Here is a 13,184-nt window from a genome sequence, read left to right as displayed (position 1 = left end):
TTTGGATCCTTTCCTGGTTTAGGAAAGGCAAGAACGATTGCCTTTCGCCAGGAGTCCGGAAACTGCCCTTCAGTAAAGATTCTGTTATACAGAAGGAGCAGACAATCCATAGATTTTGGTGAGAGATGTTTAATCATTTCATAATGGATGCCATCTGGTCCAACAGCACTTGCTTTGGAAAGAGCAAGGGCTCTTTTGAGTTCCTGAATAGTGAAATCCCCGTTGTAGGGATAAATGCTCTTAGATTTAAAGTTAAGTGCCTGTTTTTCGATTTTATATTTCAGGGCCAGAAACTCTGGGGAACACGAAGATGTTGCAGAGATGTTAGAGAATGTTTCCCCAAGAGCATTGGCTATTGCAGTTGGATCTGCAATAGCGCATCCATTATAATTTAGGAGTGAAGAAGGGTGGGATGTATATTTCCCCTTCATTTTCCGGATTTTATCCCAGACTACCTTAGAGTTGGTAGACTGGTTAATAGATGATGTAAAACGGATCCACGATTCCTTTAGACTCTGACGACGGATGTAGCGTGCTTTGGCTCGTGCACGTTTGAAGGCTATAAGGTTGTTCGTGGTAGGATATCGGCGAAATATCCCCCACGCTTTGTTTTGAGCCTTTTTTGCTGCTGTACATTGTGAATTCCACCAAGGTTTGGGAAATGGTGGAAACCGGGCAGATGTTTTTAACTGCATCATTGATAGGCTCTTGACTGACTGTTATAAGATCAAAATTTGCCTGATGTTAGAAGGCAGTCCAGTCAGCCTGATCAATCTTCCACCGTGGTAACCTGAAGGGAAGACATGGCCTCCCGCTGTGTAACGAGGTTATCACAGGGAAGTGATCGCTTCCGTATGGATTCTCCTCCACTTCCCAGGTGAGTGAAGGGAGTAGAGAAGGGGAGCAGATAGAGAGATCAATGGCAGAAAAAGTACAGGTAGGCATGTGGAAGAAGGTGTTTGTTCCAGTATTTAGAAGGGAAAGGTCATTGTCTTTGAGCATATGCTCTATGACCCGTCCCCTTCCGTTGATGTTAGCACTACCCACAGGGTGTTATGTCCGTTAAAATCCCCGAGAAGTAAGAAAGGGGGAGGCAGCTGCGTTAGAAGATCATCAAGGTCTGCCTGGGTGATGTCAGTCCCAGGTGGCAAATAAATGGAGCACACAGTTATTAAAAATCCCACTGAAAGGCGAATTGCAACAGCCTCTATGCTGGTTGTAATTAGCAAGGGCTGCACTGGGGTCTGGTTACCCACAAGGATAGCCACTCCCTCATGTACAGAGCCATCCGCAATTCTATCCTTTCGAAAAAAAATGTGATGTTGTGCATGGTGGGATCATCATTTGCCTTTAGATATGTCTCCTGCAAGCAAAAGCAAACTGGCTCGTGCTTTTGCAGGAGGGCCTTGATGTCATCAATATTTCGCCGGAATCCACGACAATTCCACTGTAGGAATTTAGCCATTATTTTGGCTTGGTGGGTCCATCACGCGGCTTCCGAGGTGCTGAGGGCTTACTTTTATCAGTCTTGGATTTATCTTTTTTGGGGAAGAATGGACGCTGTCCCGTGTCCATTTCCTCCTCCGTAAAGAGTTCCAAGACTGAATCTTCGGGTACCTCGTTCTGCTCGACATCCATCTTTTCTTGGGTACTAGGGGGGACTTCCCCTTTCTTATTCTTTTCTTTCATAATTATCTTTGTTACTTGTGGAGCATTAGGAGGTACCGATATAGGAGTGGCAGCTGATTGGTCCTTCTGTGCAGGTTTTTCAGAACTTAAGAGATACCGCGCGATGGGTGTGAAACACTCCTTTGGAGGAATGGTCATGTCCGTCTGAGTTCCGACGGAACTCAGATAGGGTTTAAATAGAAAGGGTGCAAGAATATTTGCTGATGCTATTGAGGCAGTGTTAGGTGGGTCGGAAAACTGCTAGCTTGGGGGGAGACAAAGACCAATAGATTGACAGTAGCCACTGGCAGAGGTGAAAGAGATTCTTGCACTGCTTCTATTAGAATGAGCAGAAACCTGAAAAACAAGATGCACGGTATTTCAGAGACTGCTGGGAGCCATTGCGGTACAAGTAAACACATGGGTTGTGTTAGGGTAGCTAAGAATAGAAACAGGTGCAGGTATACTTGCGTGTACACCAATGCTAGGAGTTTCGTATATAAATTTGATGAATTTGAGGTATTGCTCAAAACATCAAAGGCAGATATTGTTGGGATATCAGAGACGTGGTGTCACACAGATATAAGGGATGCAGAACTGCAATTTGGGGAGTACAACGTCTACAGAAAGGATAGACAGGATAGGAAGGGGTTATGCTATTAGTTAAGAAACACATAAAAACCAAGGAAGTGAAGCCAGTCGACATCACTGGACAGTGCAGTGTTGAGTCAGTTTGGTGTGACATAAGCATTGGGAGATCAAAATTGAGAGTAGGAGTGTGCTATAGGCCTAATGACTCTGATGAGTATAATAAGGAACTGTACAGGGAAATAGAGTGGGCCAGTAAATCAGAGAGTCTTATAATGGGAGATTTTAATTTCCCAGATATTGACTGGACACCAATGCTAGCGTACACCAATGCTAGGAGTTTCGTTTGTTTTCGATGTTTTCTACATCAGCATGTTCGGGAGGCAACTAGAGGGAGTAATACTCTTGATTTGATTATCAGCAGTGATTCTTCATGCATTAAGAATTCATGCAATAAGATTGCGTGTACACCAATGCTAGGAGTTTCGTATATAAATTTGATGAATTTGAGGTATTGCTCAAAACATCAAAGGCAGATATTGTTGGGATATCAGAGACGTGGTGTCACACAGATATAAGGGATGCAGAACTGCAATTTGGGGAGTACAACGTCTACAGAAAGGATAGACAGGATAGGAAGGGGTTATGCTATTAGTTAAGAAACACATAAAAACCAAGGAAGTGAAGCCAGTCGACATCACTGGACAGTGCAGTGTTGAGTCAGTTTGGTGTGACATAAGCATTGGGAGATCAAAATTGAGAGTAGGAGTGTGCTATAGGCCTAATGACTCTGATGAGTATAATAAGGAACTGTACAGGGAAATAGAGTGGGCCAGTAAATCAGAGAGTCTTATAATGGGAGATTTTAATTTCCCAGATATTGACTGGAATTTGGGGGCTGGTTACTCACACACTAGCAGGGCTTTTGTGGATTTATTGGATGATTGTTTTCTACATCAGCATGTTCGGGAGGCAAGTAGAGGGAGTAATACTCTTGATTTGATTATCAGCAGTGATTCTTCATGCATTAAGAATCTGCAGATAAATGAACCACTAGGTGGCAGTGATCACAGTGTGCTGAAGTGGGATTTACTCAAAGAGGTAACTACCATTAGGGGTAAAGGGAAGGGTTATTGCTTCCGTAAAGGCGACTACGATGGACTGAGACAGTATTTAAATTCTATACAGTGGGACCAACTGATGATGTTACCAACAGCAAATTCAAAATGGGAAGCATTCAAAGAACGTATCTTGGAAGCTACTAGGCTTTACATACCAACTAAGTATTGTTCAAGGTTTAGGCCAAAATGGATGTCAGATGAACTAATGAGGCATATGGCAGAGAAGAAAAATGCATGGGATACTTACAAATTAACACATGACACAGAAACCTATGATAGATACAAGTTGATATGCAACCAAGTTACAAAGGAGGTTAGGCAGGCGAAGGCAGATTACGAGAAATCTTTGGCAAGGGATGCAAAGAAAAACAGCAAAGAGTTCTTTACTTATGTAAACTCTAGAAGGAAGGGGATGAATCAGATTGGTCCACTTGATATTGATGGGTTAACTGTTGATGATCCTGCTCAGGTAGCTAACAAACTAAATGAATATTTCGCATCGACATTCACACATGGAGTTATTCAGCAAGGGGAATGCCAGAGGTGTATTCAATTCTAGCAGTAAGCTACAGAATCTTGAAATAACTGGGAGTAAAGTAGAGGAAAAACTGTTGAAGATAAACACAAGAAAGGCACAAGGGGTGGATGGGATCTATCCAGTTATATTAAAGGAGGCAGCAAAGGAAGTAAGCAAACCCTTAGCCATAATTATGAGAGCTTCCTTGGACTCAGGGGAGGTACCCATAGACTGGAAATGTGCAAATGTGCCCCAATTCACAAAGGAGGATCAAAGGCTGACACAAGTAATTATAGACCTTTTTCTGTTCCAGGAAAATTAATGGAGGCACTGGTTAAAGAAGCACTGCAGGATCATTTAGACAAGACTTCAGTTATAGCTCAGACACAGCATGGTTTTGTTAAGGGGAAGTCTTGCCTGACTAACTTGATTGGATACTATGATGCAGTCACAAAAGAACTGGATGCAGGGAATAACTTTGATATTATATACTTGGATCTTAGAAAGGCTTTTGATACTGTTGCACATGGAAGACTGCTACACAAATTGGAGCAGTGTGACATTGGAGGCAAATTGCTGCTATGGATAAAGGGGTGGTTGAGGGGGAGAAGACAGAGAGTGGTAATCAATGGACACTGCTCATCGTGGACTAATGTTATTAGTGGAGTCCCTCAGGGCTCAGTGTTGGGTCCATTATTGTTTTCTGTATTTATAAATGATATTGATGATGGTATATCAAGCTTAATGTTCAAGTTTGCAGATGATACAAAGGTTGGCAGGGTTGTCAAGGACACTACTGACACTATGCTGCTGCAACAGGATCTGGAAAGGTTGAGCAGATGGGCTGAGAGGTGGCAAATCAAGTGTAACATTGACAAATGTAAAGTACTACACATGGGAAACAGCAACCCCAGAGCAACGTATCAACTCTGTGGTACTACACTGACAGTGGTGGAGAATGAAAAGGACTTGGGGGTGGTTGTGCAGGCAGATATGAAGTTCTCTGAGCAGTGCAGATGGGCTGCAAGAGTAGCTCATGGAGTATTGTCAATGATATACATGAATTTTTCCAGCAGGGATAAGGAGGTGATTATTCCATTGTATAAGGCAATGGTCAGGCCACACCTAGAGTACTGTATATAGTACTCTAGGTGTGGCCTGACCTGGAGGCCACACCTAGAGTCTGGAGGCCTCATTTCAAGAAGGATGTAGAGCTGCTGGAACGAGTACAGAGAAGGGCAACAAGATTAGTGAATGGAACAAAGGGGTGCTCTTATGAAGAAAGGCTTAAGTTTTGCAAATTACAGTGTCTGGAGACTAGGCACCAGCGAGGTGATCTGATAGAGGTGTATAAAGCCTTGAATGGTTTAAGCATGCTCAATGCTGATGGGATTCTTCCTCTAGCTCAGAAAAATCACCTGAGAGGGCATAAATTCAAATTGAGGAAAGACAGGTGTAGGAGAGATGTGCGGAAATTTGCCTTTAGCCAGCGGGTGGTTGGTTGGTGGAACAGACTCCCATCCCTTGTGGTGGAGGTTGATAGCCTAAATAAGTTTAAGGTTCAGCTGAACAGGTATTTTGAACGAACAGAGGGGTGAAATGGAAGTGGGTTTTTTTTTTTTTTTTTTTTTTTGGCTGATGCTGCATAAGCTTGCTTTCTTGCATCAAATGCCTCTACTAATGCTAATATCTCCCTGTTACCTTCTGGGCGTAGGTAGGTTTGTTGATATTCAGGGGTTTGACCGATTTCCTTGCCTCCTGGTATGATATATTTAGCTCTGCCTTCAGCCGTTGGATTTCTTTTTCTACCTCTGGCATGCTCGTGAGTAGGCTGGGTGTTCGCCTTCACAGTTAATACAGGTGGGTTTTGCGGCTGAACATGCTGTTGTTTCGTGGTCCTTTGCACCGCATCGAGCGCATGCAAGGACTCCACGGCAGGCCATTTGAGAATGTCCATACTTCTGGCATTTAAAACACCGTAAAGGGTTCGGAACGTATGGACGCACTGAACAGTTGATGTATCCAGCTTTAATCTCATCAGGAGGTTTAGGAGAGTTAAAAGTCAGGATAACACTCCTGGTTTTAACAATTTTTCCATCCCTTCGCGCAGTAATTCTCTTGACGGCAATAACTCCCTGGGGTTTTAATTCGGAGCAGATTTCCTCCTCAGTTACGTCGAGAAGGTCCCACTCCAAAATGACACCTCTCGATTAATTGAGTGTTCTGTGTGGTGTCACTGTTATAGGGATTCCTCCGATTGATGTTACTCGGAGTAGATGTTCTGATTGCCTGTCATTTTTAGTTTCAATTAAAAGGTCTCCAGAACGAAGCCTCTTAACTGATTTGGGTGAACCTGCTAACCCATCTAACCCTTTTTGGATAAAAAAGGGCGACATTTTACCAATTGGTTTTTCACTGGTGGAATGTATAATTAGGAACCTTGGGACAGGCCCTGATGGTAGTTCGGTTCGCTGCCTCTTTTTAGCAATACTGCTATCAGTGTCTTTGTCATTGTTTTCAGATAGGGACCGGGTTGGGGCCCCTGAAGAAATAAGTTTATCAGGATTCATTGAGTTTTTTAAAGTGTTCAGTGCCCGGGCTCCCCACCCACCATGGAGTCCAAAGGGACGCCCACTACCCGGCATGCAATAAATGCGCTCGGGAGTGGAACACCAGGGCTACCCAGACACTATATTCAGGAGGGACAGGATTCAGGCTGGCACCGCCGCCAGCCTGAATCCTGTCCCTCGGACCATGAGGGTAGGGGCGTGGCATTGACATGGTTGACCCTCGCAGGCGAGCCTACTAGCCGATTGATCCTAGCCGGGCCTTCCAGGACCACCCATCTTGTCGAAGCAGGGGCCAAAGTGGTGTATTGAAGCTGGGCCCCTCAACCACCAGGATCCCTCTTCCCAATTTCCACGGGTCGCAGCGCACGGCAAACACGCCGGATTCCATTGATGTAAGCCTGCAACCTGGGCTGTGGGCGTTGGATCCCAGTGATGCTAGTCTGGAAATCCAGCAGTGTCACTGGGAGGTCCCCTCACCACGTACAGGTGCCCACGCTGAGAGGAGAAATTAAAGGAACATTTAACTATATTTACATTAACAAAAAATTATGTTATAGTAGAAATAGACTATACTAGGTCAGAGGACCTAGTATAGTATTTAACAAAAAAAAAAAAAAAAAAGGTATATTTACTCAAGAAAATAGATTTGGCACATCCTTGGCCGCAATGGCCACTTCAATGCATTTTGGCTGCTCTCAGTCCAATGCATATTCTGGTGATGTCTCCACTCTTTCTTTATGCATTCTCGAGCTTCATTGAGATTCAGTGGTACATTCATTGTGGTAGGGATATAATATGCCACAGGAATTTCAGTTCATGTTGATTCAACTTTCTATAGTTGCAAATTGGATGGTCATGGACTCCCAAAGAGCTCGTTGATCTGCATTTGTGCAGAGAAATAGAGTGGGCCATTAAATCAGGAATGTCTTATAATGGAGGATTTTAACTTGTGGGTTGGTCACTCGCACACTGGCAAGACTTTTTGGATTTATTGGATGACTGTTTTCTCCCGCAGCATGTTCGAGAGGCAAACAGAGGGAATAATACTCTTGATCTGATTATGAGCATTGATTATTCATGCATTAAGAATTTGCAGATAAAGTAACCAGTTGGTGACAGTGATCACAATGTACTGATATGAGAATTACTTAAAGATTTAACTACCATCAAGGCAATAGGGAAGGGCTTTTGCTTTCATAAAGGTGACTACAGGGGTCTCAGACAGTTTTTAAATTCTGTACAGTGGGATCAACTGATGATTTTACCAATGTTGAATTCTAAATGGGAAGCCTTCAGGGACTTAATCTTGGAGGCTATTAGGCTTTTCGTTCCAACAAAGAAATACTGTTCAGGCTTAAATGGATGTCAGATAAATTTATGAGGCTCGTGGCAGAGAAGAAAAATGTATGGGATGCATATAAATTATCAGGTGACACAGAATCCTATGGCAGTTATAAACTAGTCTGGAATCAAGTCACAAAGGTTAGGCAGGTGAAGGCAGATTATGAGAAATCTTTGTCAAAGGATGCAAAGAAAAACAGCAAAGAGTTCTTTATTTATGCAAACTCTAGAATGAAGGGGATGAATCAGATTGGTCCACTTAACATGGATGGTTCGACTATTGATGATCCTGCTCAAGTAGCTGATAAACTCAATGAGTATTTTGCATCTACATTCACACATGAGTGATTCAATGAGGGGAATGCCAGACGTTTATCAAACTCTAATAGCGAACTAAGTGATTTTGTAATAACTGAAAGAAAAATGGAGTAGAAATTGTTGAAGTTAAACATAAGGAAGGCACCTGGAGTGGATGGGATCTATCCAGTTATATTAAAGGAGGCAGTAAAGGAATTAAGCAAACCCTTAGCCATAATTATGAGAGTTTCCTTGGACTCAGGGGAGGTGTGCAAATGTATCACCAGTTCACAAAGGGGGTTCAAAAGGTGACACAAGTAACTAAAGACCTGTTAGTTTAACTTCAGTTCTGGGGAAAATAATGGAGTCACTGGTTTAAGAAGCATTGCAGGATCATCTAGACAAGACTGCAGTAATGATTAAGGCACAGCATGGGTTTGTTAAAGGAAGGTCTTGTCGAGGCAATTTGATTGGATACTATGATGTGGTCACAAAGGAACAATGTAAAAAATAATTTTGATATCATATACTTGGATTTCAGGAAAGCTTTTGATACTGTTGCACATGGAAGAGTGCTGTACAAATTGGAGAGATATTGTATTAAGGGGAAGTGCTACATTGGATAAAGGGATGGTTGAGCAGGAGACGACAGAGAGTGGTAATCAATGGACACTGCTCTCCGTGGACAAATGTTATTAGTGGAGTGCCCCAGGGTTCAGTGCTGGGCCCTTTGTTGTTTTGTGTATTCATCAATGATATTGAAGGTATATCAGGATTAATGTCCAAGTTTGCAGATGATACAACTTTTGTATGTTGTACAACCTTTACTGTCATTAACAACCAGGGTTGTTAATGACAGTAAAGACAGTATGCTACTCCAACTGGATCAAGATAAGTTGGGCAAATGGGCTGAGAAGTGGCAACTGAAGTTTAACATTGACAAATGCAAAGTACTGCATATCAGGTAGCAATAACCGAAGAGAACAGTACCAACTGTGTGGTACTACACTCAGGGAAGTGAAAAAGATCTAGGGGTAATCAAATATGCAGGCAAATATGAAGTTTTCTGAGCAGTGCAGATGGACTTCCAGGGCAGGTTATAGAGTCTTGTCAATGATATATAGGAATTTTGCTAGCAAGGACAGGGAGGTGATTATCCCATTGTATAAGGCAATGGTCTGGTCACACTAGAGTACTGTGTACAGGTCTGGAGACTTCATTTTAGGAAGGATGAGCAGTTGCTAAAACAAGTAAGAAGAAGGGCAACAAGGTTATTGAGGGGAACAAAGGGTTGCTCTTACCAAGAAAGGATTAAGTTCTGCAAATTGCAGTGCTTGGAGAGTAGGCACCTGCAAGGTGATCTGGGTGAGTTGTATAAGGCCTTGAATGGGTTGAGCCAGCTGAATTCTGATGGGATTCTTCCTCTTGCTAAGATTAAGAACCTGGGGGGCATAGATTCAAATTGAGGAAAGACAGTTGTAGGATATGTGTGCGGAAATTTTCCTTTAGCCAGTGGGTGGTTGATTGGTGGAACAGACTTCCATCTTTTGTTGGGGAAGTTAACAGCCTAAATAAATTTGAGGCTGAGCTGGACAGGCATTTGGAACGAATGGAGGAGTGAAGTTGGAGTGGTTTTTTTTTTTTTTTTTTTCTTGGCTGATGCTGCATAAACTCACTTTCTTGCATTGTATACCTCGGCTAATACCTCCACCGGCCTGCACTTTTGATACTATGCATGATGGATCAAGAGCCTCACATTGTTGATGCCAAATCCGTACACGACCATCCATGGTGTGGAGTAAATAACGTGACTCATCTGACCAGCACACGTTTTCCAGTCTTCTAACGTCCAACTTACATGCTCTTTGCACCAAGCAAGTCTTTTGCACTGATTTAGAGAGGATGCCGTAGGGGTCATCTGCTGGTATAGCCCATATGTGCGACTCATGGTCACGCCAGATATTGTACCGGGTTGACCCATGTTGTATTGGGTAGTCAACTCTTCAACAGTGCTGTGCCTGTACAACTTGTCAGACCCATCGCTTACCTTTAACAGCAACAATTCGCTGACCTTTGCAGTTTTGCCGTCGGGTCGTTGTTTGACCAATTTGATGCCAGTCCTGGTACACTTTAACTACGGCTCCTCTCGAACTCCCCACCAGTTCAGCCGTTTGGGAAATTGAAGCACCAACTCATCAAGCACCCACAATCTGTCCTTTATCAAAGTCCAATAAATCCTTCCTTTTTTCCATCACGCTCGGAATTTTACTACCTACTGAACCACTAATACCTTATCTATGCTACATAGGTCGACTAACTCCGAAATCTCGTACCTCACGTGGTCAACGGGTCGCATTCAGTTTTCTTAGGGGTGGTCATAATTCAGTGACCACTCAGTGTATATATACTGTTGAACTATATGTTGTTGATGCCAGATGCCATTACACTAGCTTAACTTAATTTCGTTACCTTGCAGAACTCAGTACATACCGACTAATGGCATATAGTTCAACTATATATATACACAGTTGAACTATATGCCATTAGACTAGCTTAATGTAATTTGGTTAGCTTGCAGAACTCAGTTTATACCGACGCTCAGAGTGCGGTTATCAGCCTTGAAAAACAGTTCCTCTTCTACACATCCTATAATGAAACCAATTCGAGCCTATTTATGGCATTGTAGAACCAAAAAAAAAAAACAGAGTGTAGTGGTCTGTTAAATTCCAGGGTATTCTGGTATCCCAGAGAATGAAAATTAACAGACAAAGCCGCCAGACATTCAACCACATCAAGCATGATTTACCCTTTGTACCACACACTGATTATACAATTAGTTGTAAAGATGAATGCCTTCAAATCTGGCAGACAGAAACAAATAATTTTTATTAGATCAAACAGCAACCAGAACTATGGCTATCTAGTTACACAACAAATAGACAAAGAAGTAACTTTAACAAGGGTACTCTAGGCCTTACACCTATCTCTTTTAATGGGAGAAAATCATCCCCGTGCATGCACTGCAATACACAGGTTTCTGCTGTGTATTTCAATACAGTTTAACTGCAATAATCAGTTAAACACATTCTTGTTGACTGCAGTGGCCTATTCTGGCCAGAACAACTTTTTCTAAATGTGATAATAGAAAATCATTAAATTTATTCACCTAGTATTATGAAACAATGGCATAATCAAAGGGGATGGAGAAATTATATCTATTTTACCCATTGCTACTAAATATGTATATTAATAGTAATCTTTAAAATTAATAGATTTCTTTAAAAATGTATTTAAAAACAAAAATATAAATTTCACAATGAAACTTGAACCTTTCTTATTAAAGTACAACGTGTTAGTTAAAGAGATCTAACGAATGAGATATATTGTGATGCGTGCGAACCCTGCATTTTGATTCGCCATGAGCTGAACGCTAGAACTGGCTGTTCTATGAACCGCAAGTCTGAAGTCTGATTCAGTTACTACAGTCGATGTGGCATTATCATATAGTCTTCTGGAGAATAATGTACAGGATTGTTTTTTTTTTTTTGTCATTCATATATGTATTATATATATAATATGTACATGTGAGTTTATGACCAATCTCTACTATTTAGATTAATTAATTTATTTATTACTGTTTCTTCTAAAGTAAAAATTAAATTTTTACAGGATTAAACATATAAATTTAAATTTACGTAATTTCAGTATTTAAAAATTAAAAGAAGAAATTTTCATTAAATACAAAATTAGCGAAAAACGCAAACAAACAACATTAAATAGATTTCTTGATAAAAAAAATGAAAACTGCAGGAAAATGTACAAGATGTGGAAATGATAACGACATGACCTCTTATTTTCCATTAAGGTCTAAAGATGAGAGAAACAGTGACACAGAATTAAAATTTAATTGGCCTCACGTTTGGAATGCTGACATGGACTGAGAAGAAAAAAACATAACCTTGGCTTACACGCGACGCCGGAAAATTAGGATGTTTGATTTGTGCTGCTGTAAAAAAATTAGGGCCGTTTAAAACGCAGGGAGTTAGCATTTCAAAGGAATGGAGTTTGTAGTGGTATCATCTTATGGCAAAGATAGCAGTGCACAATTGACATCTTTGCATAAGAAAATTTATGAACAATAATCTTGCACACTGCAAATGAACAGCATTTAGAAGTGGTAATTGATCAAGTGAATGACTCCGAAATTTCTAGCATCTGTAAGGTTTTTAGAACTGCATATTATATTGCGAAACATGAGCGACCATATTCTGACCATTTTGAGTTGTAACAACTTCAAGATTATGTGCTACTAATATAATAGAGCATGTCACAAGACCAATGAAATTAAAATCGTGCCAACAAATTGTGGACACGAGTGAAAACTTATCAATTCTCATTGATGAGTCTACCACTCTAAGCAAAAAATCTACTCCGATTATTTATTTAAAATGTGAAACCAATAAAATGAAAGATCCACATTACTTGTTTCTTGATTTAATCGAATTGACAGATCAAACAGCTTTCACAATAACAGTCTCTTAAAATGACTTGAAAAATACGGATTTGACAAAAATTATTTACAACACTATTTAATTTCTTTTACGAGCGATGGGGCAAGTGTTATGTTGGGCAGAAAATCTGGAGTTGGAAATAAATTATTAGAAAAATATCCAAATTTGATCATATGGCATTGTTTAAACCATTGGCTTGAGTTACCAGTTGGAGATGCAATATCAGAAGTTCATGGAATTAACCATTTTCAAATATTTATGGATAAGCTTGTATACAGTCAATCTCCAAAAAACCAGAGAGAAATAGAAGCATGCACTACCAGCATCGGCGAAGAAATTAAAAGGATTGCACGGGTATTAAATGTAAGGTGGGTGGCCAGCTCCTTTAGGACCGTATCAGCAGTTTTTACAAAAATTTTGCATCTTTATGCCATCATTTTGAAAATTCCAGTAAAGATAACAACCGAAACAAAACTAAAACAATCCTTGTTCAACGGATTATATAAATGAATTTCATCCAAACAGTTTGTTCTAAATTTAGCCCTGATGTACGATGTATTGTTTGAGCTAT

The sequence above is a fragment of the Mastigoproctus giganteus genome, chromosome 3, assembly GCF_048544385.1.
Source record: "Mastigoproctus giganteus isolate SK-2022 chromosome 3, ASM4854438v1, whole genome shotgun sequence".
Classification (NCBI taxonomy): Eukaryota; Metazoa; Arthropoda; class Arachnida; order Uropygi; family Thelyphonidae; genus Mastigoproctus; species Mastigoproctus giganteus.
Note: the sequence above shows the minus strand (reverse complement) of the source record.